At 31.4% G+C, this 15,556-nt stretch overlaps 1 long non-coding RNA gene across 1 annotated transcript; it reads left to right on the forward strand.

Moving 5' to 3' along the window:
- The first annotated feature begins 7,087 nt into the window (after nucleotides 1-7,087).
- On the forward strand, nucleotides 7,088-15,556 carry LOC117128606. The gene is made up of 2 exons (XR_004451994.1): nucleotides 7,088-13,194; nucleotides 13,230-15,556. It is a non-coding gene; the product is annotated as an uncharacterized LOC117128606 (long non-coding RNA).

Here is a 15,556-nt window from a genome sequence, read left to right on the forward strand (position 1 = left end):
TTTGAAAAAAAAAACTGTTTTTAACCTGTTCAGCCGGTCATTTTTCTTCTTTGGAGGTTTTTTATGATAAAAATGTCACTTTGAAGGTTAAAAGTGTTAGTGAAAAAAGTTCAAGGTTTAAAGTGCTAGTAAGTGACACTTTCAAGGTTTTTTATGCGATTTTCCCTTTAGTTATATTTAAATTTTAAAGAATATTGTTTATACAATGCGTGTGTCAACGATAGTAGAGATTGCATTAACTCAAAAAACAAAATTAACGCTCATTAGTTACTTAACTAGACCAGATTTTAAAAATCAGAAGGCGCAGTAAGTAGGTTGGAAATTTAATAGAGAAAAAATGAATCTGTTATTGCTAGGCAGTGGATCAAGGTGTGAACATTTCATTTACAGATCAAATGGATTTTCAAAAATATTAAACTAAAAGTATATACTCCTTCTGTTTCATAAAAAAAATACACTTTAACATTTTTCATACATATTAAAAAAATGATTGAAATACATTTAAGTTTTTATTAGTTACACATATTCAACCAACCGGATTTTAGATAAATGAAATTATTTATAAAATCAATGCATTTTAATTAATATTGAATTGAAAGTTTCATTGGAATTCTAAAACACTCTTTTTTAGAATGTTAAAATGACACTTAATATGAAACAAATGGAGTATATAATAATAGATCAGTATATAAAAATTTGAAATACAGCTTCGATGGATTTAGTAATTTGGAAGTTTTGGATTGAACTCATATTAATATTCTCATCTGCAACTTTTACATATAATTCAGAAAGATATGGGAGGCTTGATAAAATTTTGAAGTTAACTTAAAATCAATTGTTTTGCTCTGAATTGTAACCTGAACTCGAGTTTATAATGTAGGAGTTAATTTTGAAACAACACTTGAGTTCATCAGTTAGGCTATCCAAGTTGGGTAAAGATAACTTTCAGTACTCACGAAATAAATTTAATATTTTTAAAATATAGGCCATTCACATATTGACAAATATAAAAAAAACGTTTTTCAATAAATTCTTAGAATCTCTCAAATAACAACTCTCTCACTCCTTTTTTTTTTTACATTTTCTACTTAATTAGTCTGAATGTACTGCAGTACAAAAGCATAAGAGATGCAAGAAAAATGATAATGCAGATGGTACTGCATTTTGTATTAATTCATAGATAAAATGCAGAACTTGAAAATAACAATAATATATTTATGTGCTGCATGCAGAACACTAATGTGTTGTTTTATTGTACTACAGCTAAAAAGGAGGGGAGGAAGGACGGTTCAAAGGCAGATGTCCAATAGCTTTGCTGTGTTACTTTTATTGGATCCAAAACATATGTAATTTACTTTTTTTTGATCAAACCATAATTTCCTTCAACTTATTATCTACAACTAGTACAATACTTTATTTACTTTGATTAAGTAAAAAAATTCACTTATTCTCTAAAAATATACACATGCATTTTCATATTTTTTTTATCAATTTTATATTTTAATACATGCAATATTTTTATTTTTTGTTTAAATATTTTTTTTTCTTCAAATTGATCCATATATCTACATCCATTAAAACAATTCAAAAATTAAGCTATTATTTAATTAATTATAAAAATAATCCATTTAAATAAGTTAGATTTATATTCAATAATACTCAGCAAATTTTGTACTTATTCTCTAAAATATATTATAACTCATGCATGTGTTTTTATTTTTTTTTGTTTAATTAGTTATTTTTATTTTTCATTCTATTTTATATATCTGTATCCATTCAAATGAAATATTAAAATATGTTTTGAATTAGTTATGTTTATTGAATTATAAAAATTTAATATGTGACAAATAAGTTAATGTTGATGAATATGATATTCGATAAAAGTTTTTATTTGTTTCTAATATATATATTACAAGAAAATTATGTATTTTTATTTTCTTTTTTAATTAAAACTAATATTTTATTTTATATATTTAACTTACATTTTTGATGTCTTGCATTTTTACATCTTTTAAGCATTCATTTTCATCACGTTCTAGCTCATTTAGATTTCATTTAGTATTATAGAGTGCATTTGCATGTTCATTTGTATGTTTTCAGGTTTTGGAGGAGATTAAGCCACAAAAGGTTGAAATATCAACATGGATGAAGGTCTTAAATATATTCTTTGAAGCTCATCTTTTTCGAGGACATATGAAATAGAGTTAGCTTTCTAATGGAGGTAGTTTCAAGTAATTTGGAGCTGTATTGAAGAAGTTATAACCGATTTACTGGAATCATATCAATCATACTGCAAAGATAGGATGGACCGCGGTGGAGGCCACGGATTGAAGCCGTCCGCGGATTTGGGCCAGTGAGGTCGATTAAAGAAGCCATGGGCCGCGGGTGGAGGCCGCGGGATGAAGCTGTCCGCGGATTCGAGGCAGTAATGTCGAGTTTGGTGTAGACGGACTGCGGACACAGACTGCGGACTGGTGCCGTCCGCAGATTTAAACCCGAGAGGTCATTGTTGGAGTGGATTGACTGCGGACCACAGCCGCGGACCGAAACCGTCCGCGGTCGATATAAAAACCAACTTACCCATTTTTTATTGGGTCAAACCCGTGTTTGTTGGGTCGGACCGGTTCGAGTTTTAAGCTATTATAAATACATTTTAGACCTAATATTAGGACTTACCTCATTTTCTGTCAAGACTTTGTCTAAACGTGTAAAAACTTGAATCTTTTGATAATCTAAGGAAGTACTTCATCTTATATTTGTGTTTCTCTTGATCATTAACATGATTAGCCTTGATCCTTACATGGGTTTAAGGTGTCTCATGGAGATTAGTGAGTAGTGACCTTGTGATTCATGGATTAGATAGATTAGGGTGATTAAGTGGATATTTAGGATGTTTATTGCTTGATTAACAATGTTCTATGCTTGCTAAGTGTTATTAATGCTAGATTAGACTTGATAACTCTCATCTAGACCTTAAGTTATTTTACGCCCATAAAGTGTTTGTTAAAATGCTTGACTGAGCTTAGCATTGTCTTTTACATATTTGGCCAACGGCAATTGATGTCCGATATGTTTAAGTGGATAGTAGACTTGTGATTTATGCATGCTTGAATGTGTTAGCCAACGGGAGTTGATGTTTGATGCATGACTAGCATAGGGATTATTATCACGGAAGTGAATTAATCTATTGTGAATGAGATCTAGACCTATAGACTTGTTTATTGTTTTGTTTGAACATTCTAGATTGAACCTTTATCACCTTATATCAATTATATTTGCCCATGAATCCATCCTTAGCATTTGATTGAATTCTTGCACTTATTTCTTGATTGGATTTGAGATCACCTTGTTTATATTTCTAGGATATTAGCTTGTTACAAATCATCCATCTTCTTGTTTGCTTAGATTAGTAAAGTTTGTGTATTCTTGGTGTTATAGATCACTAGTTCCTTGTGGATTCGATCCTAAAATGCTACAATGACATACCATTCGATTGTGGTATTATTGGCACATTAGGTTAATTGGTGTGTGCTTAAACGCAGTAATCAATTTGGCGCCGTTGCCGAGAAACTAAGTAGATTTGTCATCAGGATTTCAAACTTTCTTGAGACTAAGCTTTATTTTCTTATGTTTTATTTTGCTTTGTTTGGTTACTAATTCCCTTTCAAGTGATTGTTCTTTTGCAAGGTACATCCAGAGAGGAAGATCATATCTCTCGACTTGGAATCAATTCTCAAAGCTATTTTAGAGAGTCAAGAAAAGATGATATCTAAAAGCTCCACATCTTGTGAAAGAGCTTATGAACCAACCACCTCATTGGAGTATCAACCGCATGAAAACCTTGGTCAAGGCAACCAATATAGATATGGTGAGAGACACCAACACTATATTTATAACTTATTTATAATAAGTTGTATTTGTTCAGATATTTAATTTTTATCAAAAATTTCAACATGTATTTAATTATAATAATTTATTAAATTCTTGATCTGCATTTTTTTGCTTGATCTGCATTTGTTCTGTTTGATTTGCATTTTTGTTTGATCTGCGTTTTTTGATATGTGTTACCCATTTGAAGCAGTGAGAGATTCCTTATAAGACAATCTCCATAAATAACCTTATTTTAAAGTTTGAAAGAATTTTAAATTTAATGTTTGATGACGTTTCTTTCCAAAAGAAAAACCTTATATTAAACCTTAATTTTTATAATTTATATTTTGGTACTTACTATTGATATAAATTAGTTACAATCATCCAAATTTTATAGATAAATGTAAAATCTACAACTGAATATTTTTTATAAAATATACTGTTATGGATTTATTCAATCTGAACATAGAATAATAATATAATGCATTCATAAATAATGACTTTCAATTAAGTCAAATTATATGGGTTGTTTTGGAGATTTTGTAATTTTAAATCAAATTTACATAAATTTTAGTAGTATTTTATTTTTTTTACTTTATATATGACAGTTAAATTATAGAATATATCTAAAATTTTATTATATATAATATTTTAGGGATTAAAATGATAAAAGAAAAAAGTTAATACGATTATTCGAAAAACATAAGTGTAAAAAAGATTAAAGTAAGAAACCTTAAATATAAGATTTTAAACAGTGAAACCTTATATTTATAGTTTTACAGTTTAAAACCTTAAAATTTAAAGTTTTTTTCGCTTTTAAAATGTGCAAAATTTTATTTTTGAAATTTTGAGGTTGTTTTTTGGAAAGCTCTAATAACCCCACCAATGCAAATGCTCTTATAACCAGTTAAGGATCGTTAATTACTAACATTTTTCCGAACTATGATCAAGACAGTTAACGACCTAATTATTTGAATCAAATTGTTGATAAAGATTTGTCGTGTGATTGTTTTTTTTTGGTGTAAGATTGTATGATTGTTTATAATATATTTAAGTTCTAAAAGATAAAGTTACGTATGCTTTTTTGACAGAAAAAAATACGTATGCTTTTCTTGACAAAAATATTTACGTATGCTTTCTTTTCTTCATAAACAAAAGGTATACACGATGAATACGTGTTTTTTATATGTGAGAATTATTGACTAAAGTATAACATGAAGGATACAGTTGAGCGGCTGGTTTGACTTTCATATGGTTGACCTATCATTGGAGCCGTAAACGAAGAAAAAAGGAAAAAGGGAATTTGAGATGGATTCTTCTTATACAGTAACAAACTGATAAGAATATTATTTAGAAATTCACAAAACAAAATTTCTTATAAACTAGCACAAAAATGTATTAGAAACCTTTTTATAAAGAGATTATTTAAGTTTTAGTTCCAGCAAAAAAATGATTAATGCATTTTGTATCAGCACGTTTTTTTTTTTGCCGTACGAAAGCAAAAGATGATTGACGAAAGCACTTGGGTTAGAAGGAGAAGTGCCAATCTGACACAAGTTACATTTTTTCAACTAAAATAATCATAAACATGAAAAGAGATTAGTGCGTCTAGTCATCTTTTATCTCTAATCGCGAAACACGTAAAATAAAACTGATTAACGCACGTAAACAAGATGATGCCATGCACGCATCATGGTGTCGTAATCACATTAGCAGATTTGCTCCAAAGTTGATTTTACCATTTTAAGCAAAATGCAGTAATCATTATGATTGTCTGGCCAATGAAGCGGCTCAAGCCCGATATGCACCAAGAACAGCACAACGAATGTAGTCTTTGTGGCTTTTCTTTTCGCCGAGTAGGTCCATGCATTAATTAGGCTAACTAAGGTCAAATGACTATTCTAGGCTTCTTTTTCCGTCGAACATAAGAAAATTATTTACATCGTCCTTCAAATTTAATATTTATGGATCACCCAAATTTAGTTTTGTTTAATCCGATTCTGTAAGTATGAAAAGTATGCACGAATTTGATGGTAAATTATTTGAAAGATGTTTTATTAAAAACAAATTAAAAAAAGGATTACAGAGGAGATGATTGAACTCTACGAGTTTAAGTTAAACTAGATTTCCACCCGCACAACCGTGCGGGTATATATTTTCACATTTATATATATAGATAATTGTTTTACATAATCATTATATATTTTTAATGTTACTCACATATTTAAATTTTTGTATAATTATGCCAAAAATAATAATTTTATAGTTTTCATGCTGTAAATTAAAATCATCACATATATATGTTGCTTATTATATATTTGTCTTATTGAATTTGCGTTTGATTACTAAACTAAATTTTTTAATGCATGAAACAACATATATAAAGACAATTTTGTATTTAATTTATTATAATCATGATCCGTAATTCAAATCGCTAGATTTTTTTAGTAATTTTTTAATGTTTATTAATTTTATTTAATAAATTACTGTATATTAAAAAGTTTAAGATAAGTTAAATTTTTATAAATGTATTATATAGTTTACTAATATTAACCCGTTCTACCAACATATTATATTTTTAGCATAAATATTTTATATTTATGAAAATAAAATATGTTAACTTATCAATTTAAAATAATTTATCATACTTTGTTCAATATAATATTTTATTATAAAATGATAGATATTATTATAAAATTGATAAAATAGGATATAATTTTATTCTTTTAGTAACATTTCATTACTAATTACAAAATTAGTTGAAAATATTTATATTCAATTTATGACAATTAAGATCTTATTATAATCTTTTTCAAGAGATTTGTTAGAATTTTAATTTTTTTTTTTAAATTAAAAGATATAAAAGATATTATGATTAAAGTAGTTAAAAATATTATGTATATTAGCATTAGTGATATACATTTAATATAAAATTTAAATGATGGTCCAAATAAAAATATCACTCATCTAAAAATCATGATTTTTATTTTATTAGAAAACAAATTTGAAAAAATTAAAATTAAAATAAATATTTATTTCTAACAAAATCTTTAAAAATTATTAGTAAATGTATTTGTGAAATTAATTAATTTTATTTTATTTAAATTTTCGTTTATAAATCAAAAATATATTCAATTTTAATTTCTAATTATATTTTATGATAATTTAAATTAAAACTAACTAATTTTTGAAAGTAAATTTAAAAAGATTCTAAGAAGATTTTTAAAAGATTTTGTTAGAACATTTTAAATATATTCATTTGTATTTCAAATAAAAAGATAATGATGATAAAAAATATAATAGTGAACTTATGTAAAATATGATATTTTTTAGGAATGGTCCAAACTAAAAAAAATCACACATGAAAAGAAGTCATGACTTCTGTTTTAATATATAAGATGGACGAGAACATAAATCAAAAGGTAAATTCTAGTTTTTTTTACTTAAGTATATTTTTCTTGATTCTTTATTAGATTTTAGGTTCTATTTTTTAAAAACAACCTCAGCAACTTTTGCAACTGATCAAGTAACTGACCGCATTAAAAATTAAAGAAGCAATATTTGCAATACATCCGGATAAAGCCCTTAACCTGATAGTTTTCTAGCCAGTTTTTTTTCAAGTTAACTGAGATATAGTAGGACCAGACGTTGTGAAGGAGATCAGAATGTTCTTCGAGACAGGAATCCTTAAACCATCACAAAATGTAACAAATGTTAGACTTATTCCCAAGATTATAGGTGCAAAGAGGGTGGCTGACTATCGTCCTATTTCTCTATGCAATGTGTATTTCAAGATTATCTCTAAATTACTGGCACTCATACTGAAACCAACTCTACGCAAGATTATTTCAGAGAACCAGTCAACATTTATACTGGGAAAGACACAATGGCAGTCAAAACTGATATGTCTAAAACATATGATATAGTGGAATGGAGATTTATCTCACAAGTGCTTCAGAGACTAGGTTTTCACGAGAAATGGGTTAAGTTGATCATAGAATGTGTGACTACAATTTCTTATTCTTATTTGATCAACGATTCAGTTCAGGGTTCGGTCATACCTAACATGGGGATAAGACATGTGATGAGCCCCAGTCCATGGATCAGTACATGGAACTAGCTCAGCATGGAGATCAGGACGTTCTGAACAATTCAACCGAGGTTCGCCCATCCGACCGTACCAATCAGACAAACCAAGCCGTGTACCGGATCGACCCATGCTTCGTCCGGAATGGAGTTTCGGCTGGAACCACGATCAGACGACCGAACTGACCGTACCACAGCTCGTCTTTCCCGACCATCTCGACATTCTAAGGACAATAGTCGAGCCAGACTTAAGTTGGGTCGTTAAGAACCCAAAGACGGACATGCATTCTTACCCGGCGGACCATCCGGACAGTCCCGCGTGCGTCCTTCTCCTTACCGCATTGGACACAGCCAGTTCAGATGAAACTGGATAGTAGCCGAACGGTCATCCTGACTGGTCTTCATCAGATTCCGCACTTTTGACTCATTTATCATTTTCTAGGTAATGTTTTCATTTTCTATGTCTTGTTTTCTCCATAATTCTTTTTGTTAGTCTTTGACCACAAGTACTATAAATATGTAATCTCATTCTATGAATAAATCAGTCTATGTTTAAGTTTATTTTTGTTTTCTTATTTTTTCTGAGTGAGAGAGAGAGAGAGAGATAGAGTTCTTTAGCTAGTTCATTGGTGTGAACCGGCTTGCTGATTTGGTGGTCATCCAGTTCATCTTTGTGTGTTGTTTGGTGGTTAGCCAACGCACTACATTCTTTCTTAGGTGGTTAGCCTTAGATCGTGAGTGTATCAAGAACCATTCCGCATCTCTTGACGATCCTTTCAATCCTTCGCAGTTTCAGAAGGGCCATTTGCCTTCTCGGATCATATCCAACATCCAGTTAAAGTGATCCTCCAATTCATGGCGTATCAAGTGGTACCTGAGCCACTTTGGCTGGTTTGTTTTCATTTCATCATTTCATTCTCATCTCTCCACAAATTTCTTTTATTATTTCTTGTTGGATCCGGGCTGTACATTTACTCTCTTGTGATTGCCCTTAAAAAAACGATAAAAAAAAGAGTAAACATTTTTGGCTTGAATCACTTCTGAAGAGAAATCGTGGGGGAGTGGTGGAAAAGAAACCTTGCTGGCTGAAGAGAAACCCAGCCTTAGGACAGTTAAAGCGGATCCACATATAAATATTTTCATCTTTCTTTCTCTTTACCCTTAAAAGTTGTTTTGGGTTTTGATTACTGAATTTTTACTGCCTATCATATTTGAACCAGTGAAAAGAATTCTGAGTGATTACCTAAAAAACGTGAGCTAAATACTTTGAGAGTGTAAGGATTTTTATTTGCTAACTCTTTTGTTAAGTGTTTTCAGAATGTTTGGGCTTCACAAGAAATCAAATCAGGCTTCAAAACTACAACAACATGTTTATTATCCTTTTAAAACCGTGCTTGAAAAAAAACAATTGATTTTTGGGGATAAGAAACATTTTTCTTCTATTGGGTTTGATTTTGTGCAGAAACAAAGAAACCAAAGGAAGAGGCAAAACAAGTTCGATGATGATGAGAAGATGGTCAGAAATGGTGATTGTCTCTTCAGCAAAACCAAGAGGAGCAACTGTGACGTTCTTGATCGGAACGAGCTTCAGACTTATGCCAGTTTGGAGAAGATGTTGCATAAGGCAATTTTCGCTATTCAGAAACTCAAAAAGAAGGGAAACACCGACACTTCTTCTGCACCAAAACAACAATGTAAGTTTTCTCCTCTTTCAAATTCTGATTTGAAAACTAATGTGTTTTCTTTTGATAAAAGCAAAGCTGTGAAACCCACAAGCAAAACTCATTCTACCATGTGCTTCAAATGTCATAGGATCGGTCATTATGCTAACAAGTGCCAAAACCATTGGTGACTTTGGAGAATGAGAACGTTGAAACCGAGCCAGAAAAGGAAGGTCTATTGCCAATTTTTGATGACTGTGCACATAAGCCGATGGCAGGTAGCTCTGAATTGATTTTTCAGTTTGAAAAGAATTCTAAAAAGGTTTTGAACAAGAATGAATTTTCTGGTCCTTTGAATGCTTTTGATATTGGCGCATATATGACCTTGGTCTTGGAAGCTTTGTGTCAATACATGAAGGGTCAGATGAAGAACAAAACTGTGGTCATCAAGCAAACCAAGACAGATTTTCTTCCATTCAAAAGCTGGACCAAACTCAAGGTGAGCAATGTTCTGATTATGATTCTTTTGCTTATAACCCTTTTCCTTTTAATGTTCCATCTTTTTGAAGAGGGAGTAAATGATGCGCCCCAGTCCATGGAACCAGCTCGGCATGGAGATCAGGACGTTTTGAATGATTCAACCGAGGTTCGTCCATCCGACAGTACCAATCAGACTAACCGAGCCGTGTACCGGATCGACCTGCATTCGTCCAAGATGGAGTTTCGGCTGAAACCACGATCAGACGACCAAACTGACCGTACAACAACTCGGTTTTCCCGACCACCCGACATTTTAAGGACAATAGTCGAGCCAGACTTAAGTTGGATCGTGAAGAACCCAAAGACAGACATGCATTCTCACCCGGCGAACCATCCGGACAGTCCCGCATGCGCCCTTCTCCTTACCGCATTGGACACAACCAGTTCGGATGAACCTAGACAGTAGCTGAACGGTCATCTTGACTGGTCTTCATCAGATTACGTACCTTTGACTCATATATCATTTTTTAGTCAATGTTTTCATTTTCTATCTCTTGTTTTCTCTACAATTAATTTATTAGTCTTTGACCACAAGTACTATAAATATGCAATCCCATTCTATGAATAAATCAGTCTAAGTTTGAGTTTATTTTTATTTTCTTCTTTTCTCTGAGTGAGAGAGAGAGAGAGAGAGTTCATTGGTGTGAACCGGCTTGTTGATTTGGTGGTCAGCCAATTCATCTTTGTGTGTTGTTTTGTGGTTAGCCAACTCACTACATTCTTTCTTAGGTGTTTAGCCTTAGATCGTGGGTATATCAAGAGCCATTCCACATCTCTTGACAATCCTTTCAATCCTTCTCAGTTCTAGAAGTGCCATTAGCCTTCTCGGATCATATCCAACACCCAACTAAAATGATCCTCCAATTCAGGGCGTATCAACATGGAGATCTCATGTTCCCGTATCACTTCATCATATGCGGTCAAGTTCTATATGGTATATGTTTAAAAACCGAAAGAGAAAGTAACTTGCAAGGCATTGAAGTCGCGAGAGGATGCCCAAAGGTGAGTCATCTGCTGTTTACAGATGACATCATGTTCTTCTGTCAAACATCCCCAACTAGCTGCAATAAACTGAAGGATATCTTATGGGAATACGAACAAGCTTCGGATCAAAAGATCAATACTGACAAATCTTCCATCTTCTTCTCATCTAAGACCCCAACAGAAACAAGAGAAGTGGTCAAGAACACGCTGGGTATTACAAAAGAAGGAGGACCAGACAAATATTTAGAATTACCTGAGCATTTTGGCCGAAGGAAGAAGTATCTTTTTACGGCAATTGTGGATAGAATTAAACAACGAGCCTCTAGTTGGTCTACAAGATTTCTCTCCAAAGCAGGCAAGCTCACGATGTTGAAGTCTGTCTTAACTGCAATCCCATCATTCTCCATGTCTTGTTTTGAATTGCATGCAAGTTTATGAAAGCGCATTCAATCAGTTTTAACAAGATTCTGGTGGGATAATCCGGATGGGAAAAGGAAAATGTCATGGGGTGCATGGGATAAGCTAACTAAACCTAAAGCAAGGGGGGGGGGGGGGGGGGGGGGTCTCGGATCAGAGATATTCAAATTTTCAATCAAGACCCTCTATCTAAACAGGCGTGGCAAATCCTAACAAAACCAGATAGTTTGTTGGCTCGAATTCTCCTAGGAAAATACTGCCACACTAAACCATTTTTTTAAGCTCAAGTACCAACGGTATGATCGCATGGATGGCGAAGTATTCTATATGGAAGAGATCTACTAAAAGGAAACCTAAGAAGGGCCATAAGAATTGGACATACTACTAAAGTTTGTAAAGATTCTCGGATATTGTTGAATGAGAACCTGAAACCATTTGGTCTTATTTCAGAAGCTGCTATGGATCTTACAGTGTCTGATCTACTAACTTCGGATATGCAATGGAATAAAAACAAGATTGAGGCTCTTTTACCTCAATTGGCAACGGAAATCCAACTGCTACAGCCGAGTCTATCAAAAGTGGAGGACATCTTTGTTTGGCAGCCACTACTATCGGGAGAATACACAACTCGATCTGGTTACTGCTCAGCATCGATGAAGCAGTCTTTTGCAATAACTCCGTCTGAACAAGGAGCATTCAACTGGATAAAAGATGTTTGGCCAGAGGTTTGTTCACCAAAAATGAAGATTTTCATTTCGTCTATCATACAGAAGGCACTGCCTTTGGGAGAAAACCTACCACAGAGAGGTATGATTCCAGGAACACTTTGTAAACGAGGTAATGAAGTGGAAACTGTAATTCATACCTTTTTCAGTGCTCCGATGTAATTCATACTTTGTAAACGATAATTCAAAATTGCAATTCATACTTTGTAAACAATGTAATGAAGTGGAAACAATGTGTGGGTAGAATGATTAAAATATTTTTTAATATGTTGTATCAATAACTTTAATGAAGTCAAGTACTTTTGGCAAAACATGAACATATTTACCATTCTTTTGATTAACATCTCTTAAAGTTTACAAAATAATTCACAACTAAAATATTACATATACAAATCATAAAAAGATCATAAACAAAATTATTACACAGCTAGATATTATTCCTCAACATAGATAAGTTTGGACTTCACTTCACATCATCTCTTTGTACCACTTTGGACAGAAGACTTTGGAAGAATTTCTGAAGACTTCGTGGGAAGTCTTCTGGCATAAAATACATAAGATTTCCCAAGAAGTCTTCCGAGAATCTTTCGAGAGTTTTCCGAGAGTCTTCCGAGAATTATCCCAGAAGTCTTCCAAAATCTGTCTCAGATATGAAAAACTGCATATTCAAAAGCTTTCAAATGAGTTCAAAATAGAGAAGACTTCAAAAATAAATTTTTAGATCATAAACAAAACAGTCACACTAGGTTGAATCTAAATTTTTTTAGAATCTAATATATAAAACACACAAAATACATATCCAAAATTTATACCACTTTAGGCAAAAGACTTCGGAAGACTTCCTGAAGACTTCATGGGAAGTCTTCTAGCATAAAATGCATTAGAAGACTTTCTAAGAAGGCTTCGGAGAAGTTTTCCGAGAGTCTTCTGAGAGTCTTCCGAGAAGTCTTCTGAGAAGTCTTTCAAACTCTCTCAGATCTGGAAAAACCTGCAAATTCAAAAACATTCAAATAACTCAAAACAGAGAAAACTTCAAAAATGAAAATTTTATGCTTACAAAATAAACAAAACAGTCACACTATGTTGAATCTATAGTTTTTTAGAATCTAACATATAAACACACACATAAATTCATATCCAAAATTTAGAGATCTACCTTTGAAAGAGTGAGAGATGAGAATCATGTAATGAAAAATATGCAAAAAGAAGATAAATTAGTGAGAAGACATAAGAAAAAGTGGGAAATGGATATAAAGTTGAGATTAGAGAGATGTTGGAGAGTTTTAGAGTGAGAAACATTACATTTTTGTTGCAGTCATTTGAGAGGAAGAAAGAGAATGTGTAAATTTTCTTTATATATGGAGACAAAAAATTCTAATTAGGTTAAATATTTTCGACCCATAAGACTTCTGGAAGACTTATGGAAAACTCATGGAAGATTTATGTAAGACTCATTGAAGACTTATGGAAGACTTTGATTAGACGGAAAATCTAAATTATTCCAAAATTTAGGCGGGAACCCTAAATTTTACTTAAATTTAGACGGGATGTTGCGGAAGACTTATTTTTAAGTTTTTTGTGAGTCTTCTTAAACTTAAAAAAAAATTAGAAAGTGTTTAAATCAAGTTATTATATTGTTAAACATATGTGGGTCAATTTGAAAAAGAAAAAAATGAAGGTAAAACTGAATACATGTTTTTTGTTTGTTCACAAGGGGGCTGTTGTAATTTCACTAGGCTTTTGGGTTACTTTTGCATTTGATTGAATTTGGAGTACACTTTTGTATTCAAAAAAAAGTTAGTCACTTTTGAAAAATCCCCCTTGTTAAAAACCAGTGTTTTGAAACCCGACCCGGACCCGCGGTTGAACCGGTAAACCCGATGACCCAGAAAAAATCCAGTTTGGGTTTTGTGAAAAACCTAATATTTAAAAACCCGAAAAAATCTGCAAAAACCAAGTAAAACTCGAAACCCGATACCGGTTGAACCACCGGTTAAACTAATAAATAACTTTTACTTTTTTTTTAGTTTTTAATTATGTTTTTAGATTATGTTTTATATTCTAAATTTTCAATTAAGAAATTAGGTGCCGACAAAAAAAAGAAGTTAGGTTTTCGCTTTTCAATTTTATATTTGTGATTTTTAGATTTTTATGAAGATTTCACTATACCACTTGAAGAAAATGAACTGAACGATGGTAGAGAGAAGAAAAATTAGTTGATGTGATTTGGTGTTAGTTTATTTCCATTACTGACAATTTATTAAAATGATTTTTTACTTTTGGTTTATTTTGTATTTGAAGTTTAATTTATTATTCACATTAGACATTTAAATATTTATAAATTTTATGTGTTGATTTTTTTAGATGTCACAACTCTTACCTTGTTAGAGAAATTTTCAATAGTCTAAACTATTTTTTGATATTTTGTATGTCAAATGAAAATAAATATAAAAACTAAAGTTATGTATTTTTTTAAATGTTGTTAAACATAAAATATATATGCATATCCAAACTGTTATTTTATGTTTTAAAAAACATTTAAAAATATTAAAATTTAGTTTTTATATTTTTATTTACATAGTTGATATATTATTATATAATAACTTTATTTATTTATTAACCCGCGGTTCACCCGCGGTCGACCCAGTGACCCAGCAACCCGGTAAGTCCTCCGGTTCAGTGTCCGGGTCGGGTTTAAAAACATTGTTAAAAACCCAATATTTAGAAACCCGCAAAAACCCATGGAAACCAGTAAAACCCGGAACCCGATACCGGTTGAACCAATTAAGTTTTACTTTTTTTTTTAGTTTTTAACTATGTTTTATGTTCTAAGTTTCCAATTAAGAAGTTAGGTGCTGAAAAAAAAGTTAGGTTTTCCCTTTTCAGTTTTATATTTGTAATTTTTAGATTTTGATGAAAAAATTGAAATGAACGATGATAGAGAGAATCAAAATTAGTTGATGTAATTTGGTGTTAATTTATTTATGTTACTCACAATTTACTATAATGATCTTTTACTTTTGGTTTATTTTGGATTTGTAGTTTAATTTATTATTTACATTAGACATTTAAATATTTATGAATTTTTTGTCTTGATTTTTTTAGATCTCATAATTCTTATCTTGTCACAGAAAATTTTAAATAGTCTAAACTATTTTTTGATATTTTGTATGTCAAATAAAAATAAAAACATAAAAACTAAAATTAAGTATTTTCTAAATGTTCTTAAACATAAAATATATACATATCCAAGCTATTATTTTATGTTTTAAA

The sequence above is a fragment of the Brassica rapa genome, chromosome A09 (assembly GCF_000309985.2).
Source record: "Brassica rapa cultivar Chiifu-401-42 chromosome A09, CAAS_Brap_v3.01, whole genome shotgun sequence".
Classification (NCBI taxonomy): Eukaryota; Viridiplantae; Streptophyta; class Magnoliopsida; order Brassicales; family Brassicaceae; genus Brassica; species Brassica rapa.